Source organism: Danio rerio, chromosome 8 (genome assembly GCF_052040795.2).
Source record: "Danio rerio strain M-AB ecotype USA chromosome 8, GRCz13ab, whole genome shotgun sequence".
NCBI lineage: Eukaryota > Metazoa > Chordata > Actinopteri > Cypriniformes > Danionidae > Danio > Danio rerio.
This window is the reverse complement of record NC_141028.1, coordinates 43,739,248-43,766,438: the sequence shown is the minus strand read 5'-3', so window position 1 is coordinate 43,766,438 and position 27,191 is coordinate 43,739,248. Positions and strand designations below refer to the sequence as shown.

Sequence of the window (27,191 nt, the reverse complement as noted above, 5' to 3'; positions counted from 1 at the left end):
TCGTAGACCTGTATGTTAAAGGAAGATTGGCATCCTTTGATCAATTAAAAGAAAAATTTAATTTACCCCATACACATTTTTTTTCGTTACTTACAAATCAGACATTATGTTCAGGCTAAATTTAGTAGTTTGGAACAACCTCTTGAAAAGCATGCTTTTTTTGATGTCTTTTTGGACCCTCCAAATTCCAGGCATCTTGTCTCTAAATTTGTCAGTTTATCCGATAGCTATGGTGTAGCTCCCACTGAAAGGTTCAAAGCTGCCTGGGAGAAAGATCTAGGGTCTGAAATTTCTGCAGACACATGGGATAAATGCCTGGAGATGATACGGTCCTGTTCGGTGAATAGTAGACTTCAATTGGTCCAATTTAAGGTTATCCATCGGTTACATTATACTAAAGCAAAGTTGCATAAGATTTTTCCCTCCATATCACCATTATGTGACAGGTGCAAAGTGACAGAAGACACAACTTCCCATGCTTTCTGGTTCTGCCCTTTGTTATATACATTTTGGTCAAACATATTCGATTGGTACTCTAAAGCTTATGTCAAATCTTTAACACCTGATGCAGAACTTGCTATTTTTGGATATTCACAACACATTTCTCATCTCCCACATGGCCTCCAGCAGTCTTTGTCTTTAGGCATGATTGTGGCCAAAAGGCTTTTTCTTCGACATTGGAAGTCATCTTCACCTCCTACATTTCAAATGTGGATTGCAGACATGACTTCGGTAATACAGATTGAAAGACTGAGAATTTTGAGGACTCATTCTATTGAAACATTTTTCAGTGTTTGGGGTTTATTTTTTAAGTGAAGTTTTTTAAACTAATTTCGAGAGGAGCACGTGATATAATTGACCGCAGCTGGCCGCCTATCTACACTCATTAGTTAGCCAATCAGATCTATCCCAACTTACTATAAATAGCCTAGCTAGAAATTACTCCCTTACCTTCGTTTTTCCGAAGAACAAGGACAAACCCTGCTCCTTGACAAACCACCGAAACCCTCTACAACAAACAACAACGACGACGACAACAGCTACAACAACAGCAACAACAACAACAGCTACAACAACAGCTACAACAGCCTACATCAACAACAACAGCTACAACAACAACAGCTTCAACAACAACAGCTTCAACAACAACAGCTCCAACAACAACAGCTTCAAGAACAACAACAACAGCTACTACAACAACAGCTACAACAAAACAGCGACAACAACAGAAATAATTCACAACCTAAACAGAACAATCCAACATCACAACCATCATCAAGCATCATGGAAGGAACCAACACACCAGCTCTCCCGGAAACACCAGCCCAAACACAGCAACAGACCCAAATAAACCCCGAGGCTCCCATCAGAGGCCGAAGACCCATCCGCTCCACAGTCACAAGAACCCATCGCCGCACGCAATCTCCATCTCCAAACCGCAACTTACCGTCTCCCGCTTCCTCCTACGCCTCTGCAAGATCTTCATCCATCACATCCAACAAAATGACTGTTTCTGAACTCCGCCAGTCACTCACAAACGCCGGAATTTCCATCCCCACCCGCTGTAATAAATCCGAACTTCTGAAACTGTACGAAGCCATCCCGTCACCAACTCCACCTCCTCAAGACAGTAGACCAACTCGCTCCCGCCACACCCCCTATCCACAACCCTCCGCTACTCAGCACTCAAGAAACCCCCCTGGACCACCCAAGAAAGCAACAAAGAAAACTAATAAAAAGCAACCTCAAGCTAAAGGACAGACCGCACCTTCTACCAACCAACACACAGTGAATCCACCGGACAATTATGCCACCCCAGGACTTCCCACCCCCCTCCTTTGGCCTCCAGCCCCACAATCCAGCGAAAACTCCAGTCCGACTTTTCAAGCAATTCCCCCGACTCTCAACCCTCCTCAGTTCTCTCTTTCTTCTAATCTCCCTCATTCTTCAACTCAACTTATTCCCAATCTTTCTTCTAATCTCCCTCACTCTTCAACTCAACTTATTCCCACTCAATCCCTTCCTACAAGCTCCAACGCTCTCCCTCTGCCTGCTAATTTTTCATCTACTAATCCCCCCTTTTTTCCCTCTACATCCCTCCAAGCACCCACTTCCATTACTAACCCTCCCCAACAAAATGCCTTCTGTACTAACACATCTTCCGCACGAGCCCCCTTCACCCTAGCCACAGCCACACCCCTTCCCATTCCGCATAACGCTCCAGTCCTGGAACCACCTCAGATCTCCAACACAGTCAGGAACCTCATCCTATCAGGTGCAGACATAGACCTCTCTACACTCCTTTCACCTATTGCACCTCCTTCGGCAGATTGACAGGTGGATTGCGGCGAATTCACCATTACACTTAAATCACCAGTCAGCTCTCAACCTCGCACACTCACAATAGCCGAATTCCACGTAGCTTTCTCACGTTATACAGACACCATCTGCTCGGTCTTTCCCCATAGGAGGCGCGAGCTGAATGACTATATGGCCATTATTTCGGAGCTCGCACTCTCCTATGGGGGAACACATTTCTATACATATCACAAATTATTTTTAGCAAAATGCGCTATTCGCATTGCTCAATGGAATCAGTGTTCTTATTGGGGGGCTTTGGACACTGATCTCCATAACAGAGTTTTTCTAGGATGCCGCAATCTTTCCTGCGCGGTCTGCCGCTCAAACCTTCACCCAACCACTTCCTGTCCCTTCATAATGCCCTCCGCTGAGAAAGAACTACAAACCCCAAGATCCACTAGTTAGTACCCCACCCATCTACCTCTGCTATCCCTGCTCTTCTCCCCCCTCCCTCCTCTCAAAACCCTCCATCATCTCTAGCTTGCAATAACTTTAACGCAGCCAGATGTTTCCGCCACCCTTGCAAATACCTACACATATGCAGTTACTGCGGTGGCGCTCATGCTCGAGTAGTCTGCCAAGTGTGGAAAGCAAATAAAAAACATAGATCTTATTTGTCGACTCCTGTCAATATTTCTAATCTTTATCATGAATTATGCATGCACCCTGATCCTAACTTTTCTGAATTTCTCATTTCAGGTCTGTCTAATGGATTCCACCCCGGTGTTTCGACTCTTCCTTCCTATAACCTCGCATGTCCTAACCTTCAATCTGCTAACGCTGAACCAGAAGTGGTGGAGCAATTAATAAAGAAAGAGATCGATAATAAATTTATGATCGGTCCCTTTCTTGCCCCCCCGTTTAGCACCTATCGAGTCAGCCCAATTGGAGTAGCGACGGCTAATTATCGACCTGTCTTCTCCCCATAATTCCGCCTATTCAAGCGTCAACAGCATAATTTCACCTGACGAATTCTCTCTGAATTACCACGATATAGACCAAGCCATTTATTTAATTAAACTCGTCGGACGCGACGCCTGGCTCGCGAAAGTAGACATCACGTCAGCTTTCAAAATTATGCCATTGCATCCCGAGTTCTGGCATCTCTTTGGCATTAATTGGAAATCCCAATTCTACTTTGCAGTCCGTTTAACCTTCGGCTGCAGAAGTAGCCCCAAAATCTTCGACATGCTTTCAGAAGCATTATGCTGGATCCTCGCTAATAATTACGGCATTCCGCACGTAGTCCACCTACTAGATGATTTCCTCATAATTTCCCCTCCAAATTCCCCACCTGCTAAACACCTAGAGACTACTAAAGCAGTGTTTGCCAAACTCGGCATCCCTCTAGCTGAAGAAAAAACCGCCGGCCCCGGCACCTTCATAGAATTCTTAGGCATCAATTTGGACTCCAACAAATTTCAAGCATCTTTACCCAAAGAGAAAGTCGATCGCATCATTTCTCTATCTTCCATATTTTTGGAGAAACAAGAATGTTCTAAACGCGAACTGCTGTCAATATTAGGGCATTTAAATTTCGCCATGCGCATCATACCTCAAGGACGCCCGTTCGTCACTCACCTCCTTCAACTCGCAGCTTCAGTTCAGAGTCTAGACGAAAACATTTCCTTATCCGATCCATGTCGAAACGAACTCAGCCTCTGGATTTCCTTCCTTAAGTGCTGGAACGGCTGTTCTTTCTTTTATAGTGATCTAATTTCATCCCCCGTAGACATCCATCTTTATACAGACGCTGCACCTTCCATAGGATTCGGCGGTTACTATCAAGGCCGCTGGTTCGCATCCGATTGGCCCCCCCAAATGTTAGAGATTCCATCACACCAATATTCATCTGCGTTATTCGAACTATACCCCATAGTCGTCGCGTCCCTATTATGGGGAGATGAATGGTCTGCTTCCAGCATTCTCATTTACTGTGACAATGAAGCCGTCGTTCACTGCATTAACAGAGGGCGCTCTCACTCCCCCGCTCTAATGCCGCTTCTCCGTCGCCTTATTTGGACTTCAGCCAAAAAACAGTTTATTATAACTGCTGTACATGTTCCTGGTTTTCATAACCAAATTGCTGACTCTCTCTCTCGTCTTCATTTTCAGAAATTCAGAGAATTAGCGCCGGAGGCGGAGCAGCACCCGACGCCCATCCCTCCTTATTCAGAGATAATATTCCAATAAATCATCCCATGCACGATCTGCACCAAGCATCCATATCTCTCATTATGCAAGCGGTGGCTCCAAGAACCTTACAAGCTTATCTCACTGCATGGAAAACATTCAAACATTTCCATTCACTATACAACACTACATTCCCCAATTTCTCCCTACTTACAATCACATCATTTATCACTTACCTTCATTCTCACAAACATATCCAGGCAAACTCGATTAAGAGCTATTTAAGTGGCATTCAGTTTTTTCACAAACTCATGTACGGCTCCAGTTCTGAATCTATTACTAACTCACAAACTAGCCTTCTTATTAAAGGCATTCAGAAGACCCGCCCCCCCCTCCCAGACACAAGGCTACCCATCACACACAACATACTAGCTAAATGCATTTCCACACTAAGGAAAGGCTATTTTTCATTTCATACAGATCATACCCTAGATGCAATGTTTATTCTTGCCTTTTTTGGATTTCTAAGATGTTCTGAACTTACAGTTACATCTAAATTCGATCCCTCTATCCACCCTACTATAGCAGATCTGACCTTGATTGATGAGGAAACAATTGCTTTCCTCATTAAGCAAAGTAAAACAGATCAATCTAGAAAAGGACATTACATCTACATATTCAACATTCCCTCCCCCACAAGCCCATTCCAAACTCTTCTAGCTTACACACACTACAGGAAAACACTAGGTGCAAGTCCCCTAGACCCCCTTTTCATAGACGACACACACCACCCAGTGACACGCTTTTGGTTCCAAAAACACCTTAAATATGAAACCAATTCAGGCTTCCCATCAGAATCATACTCCAGTCACTCATTCAGAATTGGAGCCGCCACTACAGCAGCACACAAAGGGTTATCACAACAACACATACAAACACTAGGAAGGTGGTCTTCTGACGCCTTCAAAACCTACATCCGACTCAGCCACAGCCATCTCAGGGAAGCCCAGAGGACCCTCACCAACAGATGCAGTTATCCCAGCGGCCAAAGGCACGAGCCTAGTACAAGGAAAGAACACAACCCAGCTTCCCGAGGGCAGAGGAACTACCAAGTCTCCCAAGGGCGCGGGCATGACCCAGCCATCTAATTTCTTTTCTTCCTTCCAGCTGATTTGCACTCAGCCTTCTCTCCCCTTTCACTCACCCAACTACAGTAAGAGTTCTTTCTCTGCCCAGGCCCCCCCCGTCACCCCCGCCCCCCCTGGCCGCTGCCACAGAAGTTTTCACTGCCCACCAACTTTTATAACTTCTGTAGGACCCCGCCCCCCCCATGGCTCTGGCCCCCGCAGGGGCGTTACCCCGAGCTTCGATTCCCGCAGGAATCATCTCACGGCCCGGCCTTAGCTTTTTATATTATATGTCATTTCAATGACATATAGTATAGCACTATTTATTTTCTCTCTGTTTGATTTTATTTGTATAAATTCACATCTATATGCACCCACGCATATAAATATGAATTTATATATAGTGCTGTCACCCTCACGCTCTGTTCCCACAGGAACACCCCCAGAGCACCTATACCGCCCGTCACCCTCCAGTGAGAGTCTTCACCTCCCCCTCATCTTTCCAGACTCCTACCGGAGCCAGTTAAATAGCTCACCCAGACCCGAGCTGTGACACTAGTCATGTCACCGACCCTCCCCGGCCCTAGCTTTTATTCGTTTATTTCTGTTTATTTCTCACATTTATCTTTTATTTTTTTTTAAATTTATTTATATATATGTATATATATATGCACCCACGCATATAAATATATATTTATATATAGTGCTGTCACCCTCACGCTCTAACTCCCGCGGAGTTAATCCCGAGCACCGGACCCCCACAGGGGTCATCGCCCAACTGCCATTTCACCCTCCAGCTGGGGCTTCACCGACCATTCCTTTTCCCGACTCTAGCTAGAGATGGCACATACAGCTCTCTCTCCCGCAGGAGAGTCAAGAGCTTCGACTCTCTCAAGAGTCAGTAAAAAACGCCCCCCCAAGGCCCTAGATTACCCCATTATATATTTATATATCTATATGTTTCATATAAATATATAATTATATATAGTGCTGCCACCTCCCAGCTCTATCTCCGCAAGGAGTGTTCCTCGAGCAAATTACTCCTTCGGAGTCCCCGCCCCCCCCCTGCCCCCCTTCACCCCCCTCTCCAGCCGGAGTCCTTCACTCCCCTTCCCTCGTAATGACTCCAGCAGGATTCCCGCCCACCCCATGGCTCTGACCCCCGCAGGGGTCTCCCCGAGTCTCTACTCCAGCAGGAGTATTCACAGCCCACGCCAACTCTGCTCGGGTTCCCGCAGGAACCTGTTTCACCCTTTGCTCCAAGGAGCCCTCTTTAAATTTCCTTTCAAATAACTATATCCAGCAGTCGGATATAGCATTTCAAGCCTTTTGGGGAGTTTCTTCGAATACACGGCTGCTGTCCCGAGCTTCATGCATTTGGGGAGCTCTCGAGAACCACCTGATCTCGTACTCCCCTTACATGCTCTATGGACCTGGCGGGAGCCCTGGGCTCAACTATCTCCGAGCTCAGGGTTCTCTCCCGGGACAGCATGCCAAACCTGCTTACAGTTGTCAAGCAATATCTAAGTGTGAACTCTTGAAACTATCTAGATGAGCAAACCAGCCACTCAACCTCTGATGATACTTCAGAGACTTAGTTTACTTATTTTACATATTTAATTATTTAATTTTACTTTTTTATTCTATTTTCTGTTGTCACTTGCTAAACTGTGATGTCATTGTTATTTGTTCATTGACTCATTGTATGGGATTTGTCCGAGACAGTGCCTAGTGTTGTGTGTGTTTGTGTATGTGTGTATATATGTATGTGTGTCTTTGTGGTTGTTCTTGAAAAATCCAATAAAATACAATTATTAAAAAAAAAAAAAACATTTAACTATGAAGCTAGAGTCACGGGGCAGACAGAAGCCCTGCCCATCACGCGAGTCTGCGTCTGTTCTGAAGTGAGTTTGACAAGCGAATGAAGCGGATTTGACACGCGGATGAAGCAGGGTTTGACGCGTGAATGAAGCGAGTAACCTTAAATGTTCACGCGGCTATATACGCGCGAATAGCGTGATTTATCCACGCGTTACGCTTCTGGTGTGAACACAGCATTAGACATTTGTCATTAAAATAAGGTCATTGTTCACTGTCAAGCTTCTTGCTGCTGTGCACCTGATGCTGAGCAAAGATAGCCATTTCCGAGCAGCACCTGGTTTGTATGATTGTTTCAGAGCAAGGGCTTTATAATAATAATAATAATTATTATTATTATTATTATTATTATTATTATTATTATTATTATTATTATCACGTACTAGTGTTTTTATTGTTTTTTTTTTCTCTTAATAGTTGTTAGCAGAACCAGAAAAAGAACACATTGGGCCCTGCTATAAAAACAAAGGTTATCATTTGTTTTTATTTTATTTCTTCCTATTTTAATTAAATATTGAAATTATTTATTTGATAATTAATACTATTTTATTGCAACGCCAAAGTAGGCCTGTCTTATTATTTTTTGTATTTTGCTGTTATTGTAGGCTACATGGTAGGCTATGCGAAAAATTTTAAATAACATTTACTCATAACCTTACTAATTCGAGAGCCGAACCTAAAAAAGTTTAAGTGCAATAAGCATGTACAATAAAGTGAGCCTTTAATGCATATTTCTAGCGCATTCTTTCACTCAACAATTATTGCTGGAATAATTAAACAAATTTCAAATTAACTAATTAAACACATTATAGTTGATAATAAATAGTGGCTAGTAGTTCCGACAAACAGATGAGTTCTCTGCATGTGCGATTCACTAATAATTTGACATTTGCTCTGCTTATTTTACATATAAGGTTAGTGATAAGTAATTTTTTTTTTTTGCAAATTATTTTGACAATAAATAAGGCACCCAGTATTTCTGATGCACAGTCTCTTTTATGGCTACACTACTAAATTAGAGGACACAGTCTCAAACAAAACTTGATGCTTATTTACATTATCTAAAATCATTTCTTACGAGGTAGGATCTGTTGTTGTATTATATATTTTCAATTTAATATGCAAATAATTTTATTTAATTTGTAATAGGCCTAATGTCCCTCATTGCATAAAATAACCAGCCTTTGTATTTAATATATTTGTAAATTGTCCATCCAGTTTGATGCAAACTAAACAACATTTTGGCCTGTTTAGCTTATTAAATGAGTGCTTTTTCACAGAGAAACAAATCATCCATTCACACAGTTTTGTATAGGACCTGTGTGAACAAAAATATACACTTCATCATAGCCTATAGGAAAACGTATCTGTTTAGAACCAATTTTGTTTGGTATAATTAAAAATATGAAAAATACAATAAAAATAAAAAGGAAGAATAACATTTGAAGTGCAATGCTTCAAAATAAGATCCACAATAGGCTGCATGCAGCACCAAAACACAAACTGGTTTGTTTGTTTGTTTGTTTGATAAAATAATAATATGAAATTAAAGTGAGATTTAATTTCATAATATTTTAATAATTACAGATTACCTCGGAATAAGAACTCGGTCTGTGAAGGATGCAGAACACAGAAACTCGTTGAGAATGGATATGCATGTTAGATGTTTTATTTCCCTTTAGATATTGTAAATTAGCAACATGTTTTTATTGAAATTGTGTCATGTCTTTTCTTTGACGCATGCACTGAACAGCTCCGAAAAGGCGCCGTTATTTAGCCTGTAGCCTAAATAATAGTTTAGATTTTATAACATATAATGTTCCATTACTTTAAATGTTTAATGTTTTTTTAATATTTATGGATTATATAAAATATATAGTTTATATAAATGCGCTTTGATCATGTAAGGGTCATGATGCTTTGCATATTCTTCTTATTCTTCATTAGGCTTGATCCGTAAATTGTGTATTTTATAAACTGATCATTTATAAGGACTAAGCTATTAATAACTGTAATTCCTGGAATGGAAAAGTCGGGATTAAAGAAATAAAGAAAACTTAATACGGCATATGCATATAGTGTGCTTATTTCTGCGTGCATCGCGCGCTTTAGCGAATTACCTTTTTTATTATTTTAATAGTGAATGCATCTGGCAGCACCAAAAAGAACAAATGTCAAGTTATTAGCGCAGCGCACAGATAGCTAGCTCGTCTGTTAGTCTAAACCAGGGGTTTTCAAACTATTCATCCACATCCACCGATCCTATTGTATTTTATTATAAATTTTATTTTATATTTTTATTTTATTTTTTATTATATATTTATTATATGTATATTGGCACTGGTGGGAGGCGTGTGTAACATAACTGGTAACATATATTGTGACATGTGTTCTGGAGGTAAACATTCCATTTAACATTCCATGAAAACGGTCTGGGTTCAATTTCCAGGACAATTCAGATTACTCAGTGACGAAAAGTCTGGCCTAGAATATCCCTGCTGACAAGTTAACGAGTTCGGGACACTTCGCAGAACGGTCCTAAACCACTCTCTGTCGACTTCAAAAGAACATGGCAGATAAGATAAAAGAGAAAAAAAAAACATCTTTAGTCAGCCTTCTGCTCACAGACAAAAGACATTCCTCAACATTAAACAAAGACATTTTGAAATCAAATCTCTTGTTTAATTACACTTAACTTTTGTAATGTGTACAATTCCTCATATAGACTTTACACATTCACACTTTCAGGCCTTTTTAAAAGCATCAATGATGTAAGAATGTGGGAATTATGTTGATGTATTTTGATGTACCTCTATTGTTGATGTACTTGTGGAGTGTTTGGTGTCGTTAGAATGCCCTCGACATTTTACAACGCATGAAGCATATAGCATGATAATAACTTGCACTGCTAACATTCTTTAATACCCTGCAAAGTTTGCAAACATAACATTTTAGTTCTGTGCTGTTCCCTGGTTTCTCAGTCAATTTCTCTTTGGACTAGTGTCCTTGTGGGTGTGGGGATGTGTGTGTGTGTAAGGAAGGAATGTCTTTTGTCTGTGAGTAGAAGGCTGACTAAAGATGTTTTTTTTTTCTCTTATCTTATCTGCCATGTTTTTTTGAAGTCGACAGAGAGTGGTTTAGGACAGTTCTGTGAAGAGTCTTTAACTCGTTACTTGACAGCAGGGATATTCTAAGTCAGACTTTTCGTCACCGAGTGATTTGAATTGTCCTGGAAACTGAACCCAGACCGTTTTCATGGAATGTTAAATGGAATGTTTACCTCCAGAATACATGTTGCAATATATGTTACCAGTTATGTTACAGTCCCCCTCTTCCCAGACAACGTGGTTTAGAGAAAACCCGGTTGGTTGGGATCTAACTTAACTTGTTGGTTGGGCTGGAGGTGAGGGTCCCTCGATGTCCTTTCCTGAGTCAGCTGGACGGAGTTTCATTTCGATCAGCGTGGGCCAGCTCCTTGGCGTTCCTTTCCTTTCCCAGCTTGCCGCTGAAAGGCTTGTGGGAGTGCGATGGCACTTGTTCACTGATTCCTGTATCTTATTGAATGTCAAAGCCCTTGTTAATGTGTGCTTCACTGCTGTCGGGTGGCACAGAGTGGTAGTTGTCCCGCAGTTTTCCAGAGATGAGTGATAGAGGAGTATAGTTGTGAGATTGCAGTGGTACTCTGGTGAGACTGAGATACAGGGTCGTGGCTGTATCCTGTGTAGAAAAGGAAGAGAGAGAGAGGGAACAGGGGAGAGAGTAGGTGGTGTCTGTGATGACTGTGCTTGGCTGGGCATTTCACTGTGACACTGGTTGCGGGGTCTCTTCCCCCCTTTCCTGGCTTGTGGCAAAGTGTTTGTTACTCTGGTTGTGATACGTAGGTTTGAGGGTTGGCTGCTATGCAGCTGAGCATATACAACCAGGAGTCTTTGCACTTCCTGTGTGATGTTGGTGGTGCAGGGGGGGTGCCTCAGTCCAAGTTGTTTACATCATCAGAAGATATGCCATGGTCTGGGCTGTGTCATCGAGGCTGAGACCCTCTACCCACTTGGTGTACTGGCATATGAGTTTAAGAGGAAGAGAAAGGGAAGGAGAGAAAAACACACAAAAAAATAAAATTGTTGCTCCTTGTGAGCCCATGGAAGTGTCCCGCCCGATCCATCTGGGTGTCTGATCATGAGAGGATGGTTCCTCTGTGTTGCTGTGGTGCTCGGTGAATCAGCGCCCTGGGCATGTTTTGCTGTTTGCTTGGTCAGTACATTAGCATTACCCCCCTCTGGCTCTGAGGGAGCACGAACTGTGGTGTCGTGGGGTCTACAGGGACAACCCAAAAATTATTCACACGCACCTGTTTTTTCAAGATGTAGGAGGTGATGAGTGACATCTGCGATGTTGGCTGCCGTTTACAGCTGCCAGATCTCGGGGTTGTGGTTGGGTGGTGACCATGGTCCACCGTGTGATGTGCCTTCTTGGTAAGGGCATCTGTCCGGTCATTCAGGTCCTTGTCAGTGCCTGAAAGTTTGAACTGTTCTTATCTTTTTTCAGTAGACGACCATGATGTGGTGGTCAGTGTTGTGGTCGCCTACTTGGAAAAAAGAAAAAGTTTTGATGTTTCATGGGCTTGTGGTTGGTAGTTCTGAAGCCCTTTGTTTCCACCTTGGGAAGTGGAACGTGAAACAGAGTCTAGCAAGTTGGAGTCTGTGCAGCTAAGTGCACTCTGATGTCATGGGCTGCTGTGCTTTGAAAGGTTAAAATGATGACTGCCATTTCTGCATACTGCGATGTTTGTGGGAGCATCCATCGACACGGGCTGTGGGCATACCTTGGCACACATTCTCATCCCAGTACTTGGAGTACTTGAATGCCAGGTTGGCAGAGGTGGCTGGGGTTCATCCACTTCGGCATCGCAGATGGTTTGTCAGTTGTACAGTCTTGGTAAACAGCTAGGCCGTTGCCCAGCGTGGATTTGTGGCTTAAGATGTAATGAGTGTCAATACAGTGGCCCTGAGCGGCCATCGGCCGCATGGTCATACTGGCGTTAGTCTTTATGCCATCCTGGATGTGCTGACTTCAGCAACATGACAGGTTGGTGTCTATGATGGCTTTTGTGCTCCAAAGAAGTTGGAGAATAGCTGTTGAAATGGCACCCACTGTGCAGAGCGATGTTATTTTACGATGTCTTAGTATTTGCCTTCTGGCGCAAGGAGTGTTTTACTTGCATGGCATCAGCATGTTCGTTCTGTTGAGGAAAGTGCCCTGTCTTCATCCATGTTAATGATGGGGTGACAAGTGGCTGGGCACATGGCAAGGAGTTAGTCCTCGGTGAGCTCACTTCTGCATACCTGTTCTTTGTTTACTGGTAAGACAGACGTGAGTTTGACGAGCTTGAATGGAACAGTATAGTCTGTGTTTTCTAAGCTCCCCTCTGGTGTCGTTGCATGTAGGGTGAGGCCAATAATTGGCCCAAGAGTTCAAAGTCATGGAACTCATAGCTGACCAATTGTCCCAGTCGGTAGTCTTTGGGGATTTTTATGTCAGTTGCCATGCAGCTATTACACAAGACATATACTGTTTATGAGGACAGTTCAACTTAGGGTATGGCTTCCAGGTTGAGGCCCAGTTTTATGCCTTCTGTTCTTGGTTGGAAGAACAACCCACTGTATGGTTTAGAGTTCGGCCTTTCGTATGGAGAGCCATAGAGCACCTGTTTGTATAGGCTGGCACCACAGAGTCTTGTTTGCTGATGACGGAGCAGACCTCTGGCATGGTCTGGCCTAAGTGGGGCTTCTTGAGAGTGACAGCCATAGATGTTGGCTGTGAAAAGTGTGGGTCCCTATATATATGCCTGAAGATGTATCAGGCTATCAGCTCCTATGTGAACATCGTGTGGCTGGGCCATGAGAGTTAGGAGGGGATGGGTCAACCATCCGCCGTTTCGGTTCAAGATCAATGCGCAAATGCTGTTGGCAGTTGTCATGTGTGAGAGTTCAGCATTTGGATAGTAGCGTGTATGCTTGGAAGTTGAACACAGGTCTGGGGTGTGTTCAGGCGGAGTGTCGCACAGTGCGAGGCTGATGGCTGCTGGGTTGTCTGCTCATAGTGCAAGTACAGTGTCGTTCACAGTCCAATTATTCAACATTAAGCCCTTTGAGGCCTGGGGCAGCAAGCGTTGGGGTTACTAGCTGGTTGAAGGCTGCAGAGTAGCGACCTTGACCCCGTCTATGTTATTGAGTTTGGGTTCTCACGGGTTCCAGCGGTTTACCGCGACCTCGGTGACCTGAAAGTCTGTTGGGGTTGACCTGACGGCTGTGAGAAAGAGTTCTCGCACTTGGGCCCAGATTTTAAGAGGTTCAAAGTTCAAAAGAGGTTCAAACCTATCCAGTGGATCTTTACCAATCAGCAGCAGGTATGTGCCCATTGGCAACGGTTACACTGGGTGCACTGCAGTCATGGGGACAGTAGTTACTTGAATGGGAGCGATGTATGTGAGTTGAACCTCAGTTTGGCTGCATAATTTGCACATTCAGCCAGCCTTGTTGGCATTTAAGTGTTCGATTTAGTCTCTGAGCTCTCGCTTTGAGTTACTCAAATAGGGAAGATGACATTAATGTGAGGTCTGCTTCCGTGCTGACCAGCGTTTCTCTTCTTTCTTCCATCTCGAAGGTTATGGCTGTAACAGAAAATAGCTCATTTTATGAATATTAATAATCAACAATAACGGTTTATTCTTAATTATTAATATTCCGGCTTAAGCTTCAGTCAATTTGGTCAAACAAACATATGATTGTATATGATCTTGCCCGTGCGACCGAGCAGATTCTCAGATTATGAATATTAATTATTAACAATAACGAATTATTATTAATCATTAATATTCCGGATCAATTTATTGTTAATTTGACCAAACAAACACAAGGAGAGCCGCCGCTCTTCAGAGCGGACACGGTAATGATCTATTCATTTAGAAAAAGGGAATTTAATTGCTACTTCTTGTGAAGTAGATTAATCCTTTATAAGTTTTAATCAACTTATAACAGCTAGGCAGGGGAATCTGTATTTCAGTGACATTTTCTCGTGAGGCAAACAATACAATTCATTTGATTATAATGGGATTTATTGACTAGTCAGACAGATAACGAACCAACGCACAAACATACATTAAACATAGAACAAAGGTAAACCAAGTGGAGTGGTCGGGTCTATACAGGTCTAGAGAACATGTAACAACAAAGAGAAATAGTAAAGCGAGGAAATAGAGATTTCAGATAAAAGTGACAAAACTTTCAGTTCCACACGCACCATTAAGAATCACCAAGATTATAAAAAAAACATCTTTCCCTTAATGCAGGGAATTAAAGAATAAAGTATTGCGAGTTATGATCTTGCTCTATGCATCATGTGTTGTAAAATGTCAGCAGAAACCCATCGGTACCAAACATAGGGGGTTTAAAAGTACATCAACATAATTTTTCACATCCGCACATTATTTATGCTTTAAAAAAGGCCTAAAGGGACCACACGTACAGGTTATATGAAGGGTTATACAGGTAAGAAAAGTCAGAAATGAGATACAAAGTTTGCAAATATTTTTTTCTTTGCAAATATCTCACCTCCAGCTTTTCCGTGGGACCCGCGCGCTTCCCGGATCAGCACACCCACTCTGCGCTGCCCCACTGCTGGTACGTCAGCGATCGTAGCGATGAGTCCATTAGCGAGAGCTCTGCCTGCCTGGTTAGCGCGGGCCAGCTCTTCGCGGTGGCTCATACGCACAATCAGACTTGGCTATGCGATTCAGTTCGCGAAACGGCCCCCCAAGTCACGGGTGTGTATTCACCAGGGTCAGCCCCCTGTCCGCCCCTGTCTTGCGAGAGGAGATTGCTGTCCTCCTGGCGAAGGATGCAATCGAGCCGCTCCCTCCAGCCGAGATGGAGAGCGGGTTTTACAGCCCACACTTCATCGTGCCCAAAAAGAGCGGTGGGTCACGGCCAATCCTAGATCTGCGCGTTTTGAACCGCTGTCTGCACAAGCTGCCATTCAGAATGCTCACGCAGAAGCGCATCCTCCGGTGCGTTCGTCCTCTGGGTTGGTCTGCAGCAGTAGACCTGATGGACGCGTATTTCCATGTCTCCACTCATCCTCGCCACCGTCAGTTTCTGCGGTTTGCGTTTGAAGGTCGAGCTTGGCAATACAAAGCCCTCCCCTTCGGGCTCTCTCTGTCTCTGCGGGTCCTCACCAAGCCCGCGGAGGGTGCCTTAGTGCCCCTTCGGCTCGCGGGCATCTGCATACTCAATTTCTTGACGACTGGCTGATTTTTGCCCTCTCTCGGAGCAATTGATTATGCACAGAGACAAAGTGCTCCGGCACTTCCACCTGTTGGGGTTTCAGGTGTAGCGTACAGTCCACAGATAAAATTTCTTATTGATTTTATCATGGTCTGACAGAACGGTTTTACGACTCCTGGCTCCAAGAAGTCTGGATTTTCGTGACAGCTTAAGTTGTTCAGGGGGCCTGGATAGATAAGCAGGAAAACTTCAAAGACATTCCTGCCCAAATACCCTCACACACACACATACACCCCCAAGAGGCTGTTCCGACAGAAAGAAAATGAACTCATCAAATCCAGAACCAGCACAAAACCAATGTGTTATGTTTTGTAAACTTTGTATCTAATTTCTGACTTTTCTTACCGGTGTAACCTCTCTTATAACCTGTATGCAAGTTCCATTTAGGCCTTTATAAAGCATAAATATTGTAAGGATATGAAAAATTATGTTGATGTACTTTCAACCCCCCCCATGTTTGGTACCGATGGGTTTCTGCTGACATTTTACAACACATGATGCATAGATCGAGACCATAACTCGCATTGCTTTATTCTTTAAAGCCCTGTATTAGATGCCTGTCCGCATGCTTTAGGCGGACACTCAAATTTGCATATGAGCAGCCCCTAGACAAAGGAAGGTTCGTGCGCAAACTTTCCCCTGAAATCATTGGTCAGAATGCTGTACGGGTTGTCACGTGACCCGCAGGTATAAGCACACTTCCCCCCAAACATCTGGGCAGAAAGAGAACGTCCCAAAAAAGGAACATCATTGACGGTGGCCCTCGGGCCACACGTGGCTTTCTAAGCCGCATGGACTTTTTCCCGCCACGCTTTCTTTATTTTCCGGCAAAGTAAATTCAGTTTAAAGTTTGCGATCGTGTTCGTCCGAACTGCATTACAAACTCCACGCATCAAAGGACATCAAGAGTAGTTTCATCACGACGGAAGAGAGACGCATAAGAGAGACCGCCAGACATGAAAGACCAGGTGATTTTAGTTATGCGATTAAGCTGTGCCCCTTTTATCAAAAAGGTGTTTTTTATAACCTTGGTGGTCCGTAATGGTGCGTGTGGAACTGAAAGTTTTGTCACTCTTTAATCTGAAATCTATATTTTCTAGCTTTACTATTTCTCTTTGCTGTTACACGTTCTATAGACCCGATATCTCCACGTGGTTTACCTTTGTTTTGTGTTAAATGTATGTTTGTGGGTTTGTTTGTTCGTTACGTCTGACTAGTCAATAAATTCCATTATAATCAAATGAATTGTATTGTTTGCCTCACGAGAAAATGTCACTGAAATACAGATTCCCCTGCCTTGCTATTATAAGTTGTTTAAAACTTTTGAATGATTAATCTACTTCACAAGAAATAGCAATTAAATTCCCTTTTTCTAAATGAATAGATTACCGTGTCCGCTCGGAAGAGCGGCGGCTCTGCTTGTGTTTGCTTGGTCAAATTAACAATAAATTGATCCGGAATATTAATGATTAATAATAATTCGTTATTGTTTATAATTAATATTCATAATCTGGGAATCCGCTCGGTCGCGCGAGCATGATCATTTACAATCATGTTTGTTTGATCAAACTGACTGAAGCTTAAGCCGGAATATTAATAATTAAGAATAAACCGTTATTGTTGATTATTAATATTCATAAAATGAGCTAATTTCATGTTACACAGGTCAACTGAGAAAAGAGCAAACTCGCAACCGTGCAGAGGATCTTTTCTCTCGGGCTGGAGCTGGACTCGGTCACCATGGCAGCGCGCCTCTCCGGAGAGCGCGCTCAGCTGATGCTGTACTGTCTGAGAGAGCTCGACAGTAAAATAGTGGTCCCACTGAAACTATTTCAGAGGCTCCTGGGGCATATGGCATCCGCAGCCGCTTCATGCCGCTCGGATTACTCTATATGAGACCACTTCAGCACTGGCTTCACGATCGAGTCCCCAGACGCGCATGGCACGCGCGCGCACACCGAGTCTCTGTTACTGCGCTGTGTCGCTGCGCCCTCAGCCCTTGGAGCGACCCCTCGTTCCTACAGGCCTGCGTGTCTCTAGAACAGGCGTCCAGTCTTGTTGTCGTTTCAGCAGAAGGGCTGTGCGTTGCGGGCATGCGGCTGCGGACCTGTGGAAAGGTACCCAGTTGCATTGGCATATCGCCTGGAGCTGTTGGCAGTGTTCCTCACTCTCCACCGTTTTTTTCCGGTGCTGGAGCGGCAACACGTGCTGGTCAGGACGGACAGTACGGCGGCGGTGGCGTATATCAGCCGTATGGGGGGTATGCGCTCTCGCCGCATGTCTCAGCTCGCCCGCCGTCTGCTCCTCTGGAGTCATCCGCGACTGAAATCGCTGCACGCCATTCATATTCAGGCAAGCTCAACCGTGCAGCCGATGCGCTCTCACGGCAGCCTTACGTCCTGGAGAATGGAGACTCCACCCCGAGTCTGTTCAGCTGATATGGGCGCGATTCGGGGAAGCCCAGATCGATCTGTTGCTTCCCCCGAGATCGTTCATTGCCAGTTGTTCTTTCCCTGACCGAGTGCTCTCGGCACGGATGTACTGGCTTACAGCTGGCCTCGGGGCATGCGCAAATACGCGTTTCCCCCAGTGAGCATGCTCGCGCAGTTACTGTGCAAGGTCAGGGAGGACGAGGAACAGGTTGCTGGTTGCGCCCCTCTGGCTCAACCGGACCTGGATGTCAGAGCTCTCCCTCGCGATAGCCCTCCCCTGGCAGTCCCTTCGAGAGAGCACCTACTCTCTCAGGGACAGGGCACCATCTGGCACCCTCGCCGATCTTTGGCGGTCCTTAGACGCGAGGAAGACTTAGGTAACCTCCGATTGCGGTGGCTAATACCGTCACTCGGGCTAGAGCCCCCTCCCCGAGCGCGCCTATGCCCTGAAGTGGAGTCTATTCACTGAATGGTGTGTCTCTCGCTGAGAAGACCCTGTAATTTGCCAGATCAGCGTTGTGCTTTCTTTACGCCGAGAGAAGCTGGAGAGCAGGCTGTCGCCCTCCACACTCAAAGTTACGTGGCTGCCATCTCCGCTCTCATGATGCGGTGGCTGGCAGCACCGTGGGAACGTATAACCTCATCATCCGGTTCCTCAGGGGTGCTAAGCGAATTAATCCACCCTTCCCCCATCTCATGCCCTCTTAGGATCTCGCCCTCGCTACACAAGCACGTCAGATCCCTTCGATCCTCGACTCAGTATCTTTCTGTCCCTGAAGACAGCTCTGCTGGTCGCGTTGATATCGATTAGAGGGTCGGGGACCCGGAGGCATTTTTTGGTCAGTGACTCGTGCCTGTAATTGGGCTGGCTTTCTCTCACGTCCTGAGACCCCGCCCGCGATATGTGCCACAGGTTTCTACCACTCCGTTTTAATACGAGGTAGTGAGCCTGCAAGCGCTGCCCTCGGAGGAGGCAGACCCAGCCCTTCTTTATTGTCCAGTTCGCGTTTTGCATATTATCCGGACCGCACTCAGAGTTTAGATCATCTGAGCAGCTCTTCGTCTGTTATAGCGGTCGGCAGCAGGGAAGTGCCGTACGGAAATAAGTTACCACTAGATTGTGGATGCCTTCTTTCGCTATCAGAGCCAAGGTGAGCCGCGTCCCCCGAGAGTGCGTGCGCACTCCACTCAGAGCTTCGCATCCTCTCGAGCGCGCGCACGCGGCGCCTCTCTAACAGACATCTGTAGAGCTGCTTGCTGGGTGACACCCAACACATTTGCAAGGTTTTACAATCTGCGAGTGGAGCCGGTTTCCTCAAGGGTATTAGGTAACCCTTGGTGATTGAGGAAACAATTCGGTAGGGTGTTGAAATACGCTTGCTGCACCATTCTCCCTAACACGGAGGTACGTGCGCCTTTTTATCTGTCAGTAAAGTTCCCCGTCAGGTGAGCCCTGCAGACTCCTCCGTGGCCCCCAGCACTGACTCAGCGGAGGAGTCACTTGCTGGCCCACTACGTTGTAGGTCTGCCCGCTGGTCAGCCCGCATTTTGGATAAAGGTGCCTGCTATGCGTGATCCCCACTAGGCGATCCCATATGCTTATTCCGCCACGGTTAAGTCCCCCCCCCAGGGCGGACCCGTGTCTTCCCTCTCCGCTAACCACTCTTTTGCTATGCGTACTCCCCCTTTTAGGGCTAGTCCATATGTAAATTCTGCCATCTATCCCCCCTTGGGTAACGAATGGCCTCCGCAGCGTCCTCCCTATCGGGATTGCACGCTTCGCAACGTACTGTCGTATTTCCTAGAATTATCTAGATGCTCACGACTTCCCAAAAAATATATCTAAATCCGTAAGACTTCTGTTGATGTAGGATAAATTAGGGCCAGGGACACGTTGGAGGACCGCGCCTCCCATGATGTGGGTGCGTCACGCTTGCTTGACTATCCCCTCATCGGGGGCGTTGGTAAGGTGCAGTCATTTTGGCGCTTTCCATACTTCTCCCATTCGTGGATTTCAATCAATCCACTCTATGGCACTGAAGTTCCCCAACCGAAGGGGAACGTTCGAGGTTACAGAAGTAACCCTTCGTTCCCCGAGGAGGGGAACGGAAGTGCCATACTCCGTCGCCATAATGACTGTCCCTTAGCTGTTTGAAAGTCTCTTCAACTTAAAAGGATGGCGTTTGCTCGCTCCTGGTGTGCTTATATGCTGGGATAATTGGCAATGAAGTACACCTGTGCAAGCTTACGCTGCCAATTCATTGCATTCATTGGCCCGTTCAATACTCTTTCAGACAAGCGGCTTCTGAACCGAATCCTCCCATTCGTGGATTTCAATCAATCCACTCTATGGCACTTCCGTTCCCCTCCTCGGGGAACGAAGGTTTACTTCTGTAACCTCGAACGTTCTGTGCTGGTCCCTGGTTTCTCAGTCGATTTCTCTTTGGACTAGTGTCCTTGTGGGTGTGGGGAGTTGAGTGTGTGTGTAAGAAAGGAATGTCTTTGAAGCATTCTGGCTTATCTCTTCAGGTGGCTCTGGACTACGTAAGTTGTTGTGGATACCCAGACTTTGAGGAGCCAGGAGTCGTAAAACCCACGCAAGAGGGTTTAATAAAACCAATAAGTAATTTATCCGTGGACTGTACGCTACAAATATCCCCCCGTTCGCAACGAAGAGGTTCGGAGAAAACCTTGTTGGTTGAGATCTACTTGACGTACAGGATGGGCTTGAGGTGGGTTTCCTTCGACCTCCGTTGCTGGGTCGATGGATCATGACTTAGACTCAAGCAGTGTTGACATGGCTTCTTCATGCTCTTTCCCCCTTCCTGGTTTTGCGCAGAAAAGCTTTGAGGGGGAGGTCAGCGGTGCGCTTGTTCACTGGTGCTTGCATCTTGTTGAATGGCGAAGCCCTTGTTAATGTGTGCTTCCATGCTGTCAGGAGGCACGGACTGGTAGTTGTTCCGCAGTTTTCCAGAGATAAGTGATAGATGAGTATAGTTGTGAGGTTGCAGTGGTCCTCTCGTGAGACTGTGATACAGGGTCGTGGCTGTATCCTGTGTAGAAAAGGAAGAGAGAGAGAGGGAACAGGGTAGAGAGTAGATGGTGTCTGTGATGACTTTGCTTTGCTGGGCATTTCACTGTGACACTGGTTGCGGGGTCTCTTCCCCCTTTCCTGGCTTGTGGCCAAGTGTTTGTTACTCTGGTTGTGATACGTAGGTTTGAGGCTTGGCTGTTATGCAGCTGAGCTTATACAACCAGGAGTCTTTGCACTTCCTGTGTGATGTTGGTGGTGCATGGGGGGTGCCTCGGTCCAAGTTGTTTACATCATCAGAAGATATGCCATGGTCTGGGCTGTGTCATCGGTGCTGAGAGACACTCTACCCACTTGTTGTACTGGCATATGAGTTCAAGAGGAAGAGAAAGGGAAGGAGAGAAAAACACACAAAAAAAATGTTGCTCCTTCTGAGCCCATGGAAGTGTCCCGCCTGATCCATCTGGGTGTCTGATCATGAGAGGATGGTTTCTCTGTGTTGCTGTGGTGTAGGGCTGCACGATATTGGAAAAAATTGACATTGCGATATTTTTTTTCCCTGCGATATATATTGCGATATATTAAATATATATACATACATTATATATATATATGTATATATATATATATATATATATATATATATATATATATATATATATATACATTAAGACTTAAGACTAGGGCTGTGACGGTCACCGAGACAACCGTGCCACCGCCGTGGTCAGTTGCCACCGCCGTTGTCCATTGCCACCGGCTGTAGTACGTGACGTCACGCACTTTAAAACACAAATAACTGTTATGTTGCCAAGTATTACATATCTGTTAGAATATAACATTAGGCGCGATTCAAGTTCAACCATGAATCTTGTTAGAAAACGAAATCTTACATCTGGGAACATTTTGGATTCATGCCGACCGAGAAAGGTGAACGAATTAATTTGGATTAAGCTTTTTGTAGGGGGTTTTTAAGTGTTAAAGTGTGTTTTAATATTCACTGCTGAGAGTCCAAACACTGAAGAGCAAATCCATCGATACGCAGATCCACGGGTCCCGAATCATGCAAGCCAGTGGCGAGGGAAAAAAAAGCCATGTAGGCTTAATCAACTCCTGTCTTCTAAATGCAAAAGCCCAGCTCAGCCAGGCATGGAAGAGGCATTTGCAAAAAATGGCCAGATAAAAAAGAGAAAGTGATAAATGGAAGACATTGACGAGAAATGGAGCAACATATTTCGTAACTAGTTAAGAACGCGCCGCTCCGCAGCGTAGAGAAACCTGCGTTGCGAGAAATGCGGGCGGCGGAACAGAAGCAGAAGCCCTCTCTCGCATGGCTGTGAAAAAGTAGCCAGTCTGCATTTTCGCTACAAGCACACCGTCTGACAGTGTATTGCTGGAAACATTATAACCCCATTCTTCACTTAAACCGGACAAAGTTAACATGTTAGTTTTTCTGGCAAATAATTTAAAATATGAATACAAAAGGTGGAGAGAACCTACGTTGTTTTTTTAAACATCTGACTTATATTGTTACTAGGTTAATATTTACTTTTTACTTATAATTATTAATATTTATATTATTATTACACTGATTAGTAAAGTGCCATTTAGGCTATTTGTTAAGTTCTTTAAAAAATGTCACGTTTAATTATTATTATACGGTTTCAAGCAGTAAAAGTTATTTAATATTTAACTACCATATTTATAGGCCTACGTTTATACGGATGTTTTATTTATTAATATTTAATTAAGTTATTAAGTTATTCCTTAATTTTTACATAAAAGGTCAATTAATTAAGGTAGGCTAGTTTATTTGTTAATGTACGAGATCGAGGAACATGTTTGCCAGTAAATAATGCTCTCACCACTTTAAAAAAATAAATAGATAAATAACTTACGAAAAGGATGCAATAAAAAATGCAAGCGCTTAATCATTCTTCACAATCGGATTCGTGTGTGCAATAAGCCGAGGCTATATTGCGCCGAAGAGAAACAAGCCCTAAAACAAAGTCTAGAGAGAGAATTATTATTAGTTAATATCAATGATTATTAACACAAACTGCGTTGTATGATAAACGCCTCACAATGTCGTGATCTTTTCTGAATAACAGATAATCCATGTTGTCACCGTCTCCTCAGCCAGGTTTTCATCTGCTTTTTTTTCTTCTTCTCGCTACAAACAATAAAGTTTCAGCGCCAGACCAGTGGTTTAAATTATATTTTACTCTCCTGATTTCTTTTTATTTAAAAAAACCCATAAATGTTAAAAGTTTTGTATTGCATATATATTTTTAAAGATTATCATTCAGCTACCTGCAGCGAGAAGTTGTGTGCTGGGCAAATCCCCTTTAATCCCACCTATTTCATTTATGACACTGTAAACTTGACTTGGCAGGCTGATCATCTTTAAACTCAAAAGGTGTTTTTAACTTCTGCATAATGTGATGTTTTTTTATTACAACTGTTAGCGGTGTCAAAATGAAAGCAATTAAACAATAAAAAGGGTTTTGTTTTATCAATTGTATAGTTTAGTTTTAATAATAATGTATATAATAAATTATAATATTGATTATTGTGTAGACTACAGTGTCCAACAAAACATTGTTATTAGGTTAATAGACCTAATCCCTCACTGAAAAACGAATGTGAAAATGACAGGCAGTTGCATCTCTGCTAAAATTAATTTAACGACAAATTTCTTTTGCATTTTTTACCCTTTAGAGGATCAAGAGAGCTTTATTTAAATAATTATTTAACTGAAACATGAATTGAATGCCCAGTTCTTTCCCGTCTGAGTTTAGTGCGCCTCCGCATCTGTGTTTTAAAGTTTACAGGTGCACCCTGACCTGACGCGGGGACTAGATCTCTGCACTATTGCTTTAATTTCACAATTTTCATAACTGCATTGCATTTTTATATGGTAAAATATCAAAATTTATGTTCTGAAAGTAGTAATGACGGGAGTGTTAGTAATTAATGACAGAAAGAACTTTCACTTTTGAGTGAACTTCTATCACGTGTTATTTTAGTATGATCAAAAAAAAAATTTAACAAAAATAGTAATGCAGTATTTTTCGCTCTGCCAAGCCTTCTCTGTTGCTGTTGTGGAACAGCAGCATGCTGCAGTCACCTTTTTTCCCCGGCGCCACCCCGCCTCCGACTCCTGAACGTCTCACTTACTCACTCATGCGGGCATGCACTGCGGTCTCATGAGGAAACGCAGCTTTTTGATATAATGTTTTTCTTGTTCCCCGAATACAAATCATTTTTCAAGTATTTGTTCGAAATAAGTATTGGTAAAAACACGCTATTCGTGCTTATCCGAATACGTATTCGGGTTCTGCTCCACCCATAATACATATAGCCTATATATATACATTTTTTTTTTGCATCGCACCCTCCTGCGATGTGACTATCGCAGATGCGCACATCGCGATTTCGATGCTGAAACGATGTATCGTGCAGCCCTACTGTGGTGCTTGGTGAATCAGCACCCTGGGAATGTTTTGCTGTGTGCTGGGTCAGTACATTAGCATTACCTCCCTCTGGCTCTGAGGCAGCACGAACTGTGGTGTCGCGGGGTCTTAAGGGACAACCCAAAAATTATTCACACAGCACCTGTTTTTTAGGATGTAGGAGGTGTTGAGCGACATCTGCTATGAAGCTAAGGTCAGACAGAGGGATCGGGTGTGTTCGGTTAGGCAGGGTTGTTGGCTGCCGGTTACAGCTGTCAGATCTCTGGGTTTTGGTTGGGTGGTGACTATGGTCCACCGTGTGATGCGCCTTCTTGGTAAGGGCATCTGTCCAGTCATTCAGGTCCTTGTCAGTGCCTGAATGTTTGAACTGTTCTTATCTTTTTTCCGCAGACGACCATGATGTGGTTGTCAGTGTTGTGGTAGCCTACTTGGGGAAAAAAAGAAAAAGTGTTGATGTTTCACGGGCTTGTGGTAGTTCTGAAGCCCTTTGTTTCCACCTTGGGAGGTGGAACGTAAAACAGAGTCTAGCGAGTTGGAGTCTGTGCAGCTAAGTGCACTCTGATGTTATGGGCTGCTGTGTTTTTAACGGTTACAATGATGACTGCCATTTCTGCATACTGCGATGTTTGTGGGAGCATCCATCGACACGGGCTGTGGGCATACCTTGGCACGCATTCTCATCCCAGTACTTGGAGTACTTGAATGCCAGGTTAGCAGAGGTGGCTGGGGTTCATCCACTACGGCATAGCAGATGGTCTGTCAGTTGTACAGTCTTGGTATTTGCCTTCTGGCGCAAGGAGTGTTTTACTTGCATATGCCCAGACGTTGTCTCAATTCAGTCGTGGCCAGCTGTTGACCTTCCATCAAACAGAAGGACAGCCCTTTTTGAACAGGTTGGTCACGGGTCTAGAAGTCTTTGAAAAGTTCTTAATGACGTGTCTGGAGCCACAGTCAACTGTTGTAGGACATGGACTGTCTCCTTTGAGTGGCCAGACACGGTGGTACTTTCATTAAGGATGTCATCAACGTAGATGAGGTTGCCTTTAACATAAGCATTGGGATATGCTTTGTTCAGGAGGGTGTTGCTTTCAGCTGGTGAGTTGGCCTAGCCGACGGGGCACCTCATGATCGTTTAGTGTCTGTTATTCAAGGTAAAAGCTAGCTTATGCTGGTCAATTGGATGTACAGTATCGTCCAGAAGTTGAGAAGATGGTTGGTCCTTGAATTCTGGGCACTTCCTGTTCCAGTGGTGTCATTGGCCCTCGTGACAATGGCATTTGCTGATTTAGCTTTCTATAGTCAGGCACCCTTTGATGTTTGGCTTGAGGACGGCCCAGATGGGTGCCGAGTAGGTGTTATTGCATGGACAGATGTCCTTTTCTCAGCATGGAGTTGGATATTTCCATGTGAAGGTCAGTGGGACTTGCAGTCTAAAGAGTCTTTAGCGGGGGCACCGTTGTAGTCATACAGGATGTGCTGACTTTTGTCGGTTGACATCATCCTGCATGGCCTCAGCATGTCTGTTCTGTTGAGGAAAGTGCCCTGTCTTCATCCATGTTAGTGATGGGGTGACAAGTGGCTGGGCACACGGCAAGAAGTTAGTCCTCGGTGAGCTCACTTCTGCCTACCTGTTCTTTGTTTACTGGTAAGACAGACGTGAGTGTGGCGAGCTTGAATGGAACAGTATAGTCTGTGTTTTCTAAGCTCCCCTCTGGTGTCGTTGCATGTAGGGTGAGGCCACTAATTGACCCAAGAATTCAAAGTCATGGAACTCGTAGCTGACCAATCGTCCCAGTAGGTAGTCTTTGGGGATTTTTATGTCAGTTGCCATGCAGCTATTACACAAGACATATACTGTTCATGAGGACAGTTCAATTTAGGGTATGGCTTCCAGGTTGAGGCCCAGTTTTATGCTTTCTGTTGTTGGTTGAAAGAAAAACCTAGTGTATGGTTTAGAGTTTGGCCTTTCGTATGGAGAGCCATATAGAGCACCTGTTTGTATAGGCTGGCATGACAGAGTCTTGTTTGCTGATGACGGAGCAGACCTCTCTCATGGTCTGGCCTGAGTGGGGCTTCTTGAGGGTGACAGCCATCGTTGTTGGCTGTGAGAAGTGTGGGTGCCTATAATCAGTCGTTAAGGGTGTCTATATATAGGCCTGAAGATGTATCAGACTATTTGCTATGATGTGAACATCGTGCGGCAGGGCCGTGAGAGTTAGAAAGGGATGGGTCAACCATCCGCCGTTCCGGTTCAAGTTCAATGTGTAAATGCTGTTGGCAGTTGTCATGTGTGAGAGTTCAGCATTTGGATAGTAGTGTGTATGCTTGGTAGTTGAACACAGGTCTGGGGTGTGTTTAGGCGGAGTGTCGCACAGTGCGAGGCTGATGGCTGCTGGGTTGTCTGCTCATAGTGC

General features: G+C 44.4%; 1 long non-coding RNA gene across 1 annotated transcript in view; it reads left to right on the top strand.

Moving 5' to 3' along the window:
• The window catches only part of LOC147842802 (uncharacterized), a 65,459-nt gene extending 48,377 nt beyond the window's left edge, over window positions 1-17,082 (top strand). Inside the window, exon 2 of the long non-coding RNA XR_015498315.1 lies at window positions 15,891-17,082. This is a non-coding gene — a long non-coding RNA (uncharacterized LOC147842802). The remainder of the gene's footprint in view (window positions 1-15,890) is intronic.
• The last annotated feature ends 10,109 nt before the right edge of the window (window positions 17,083-27,191 follow it).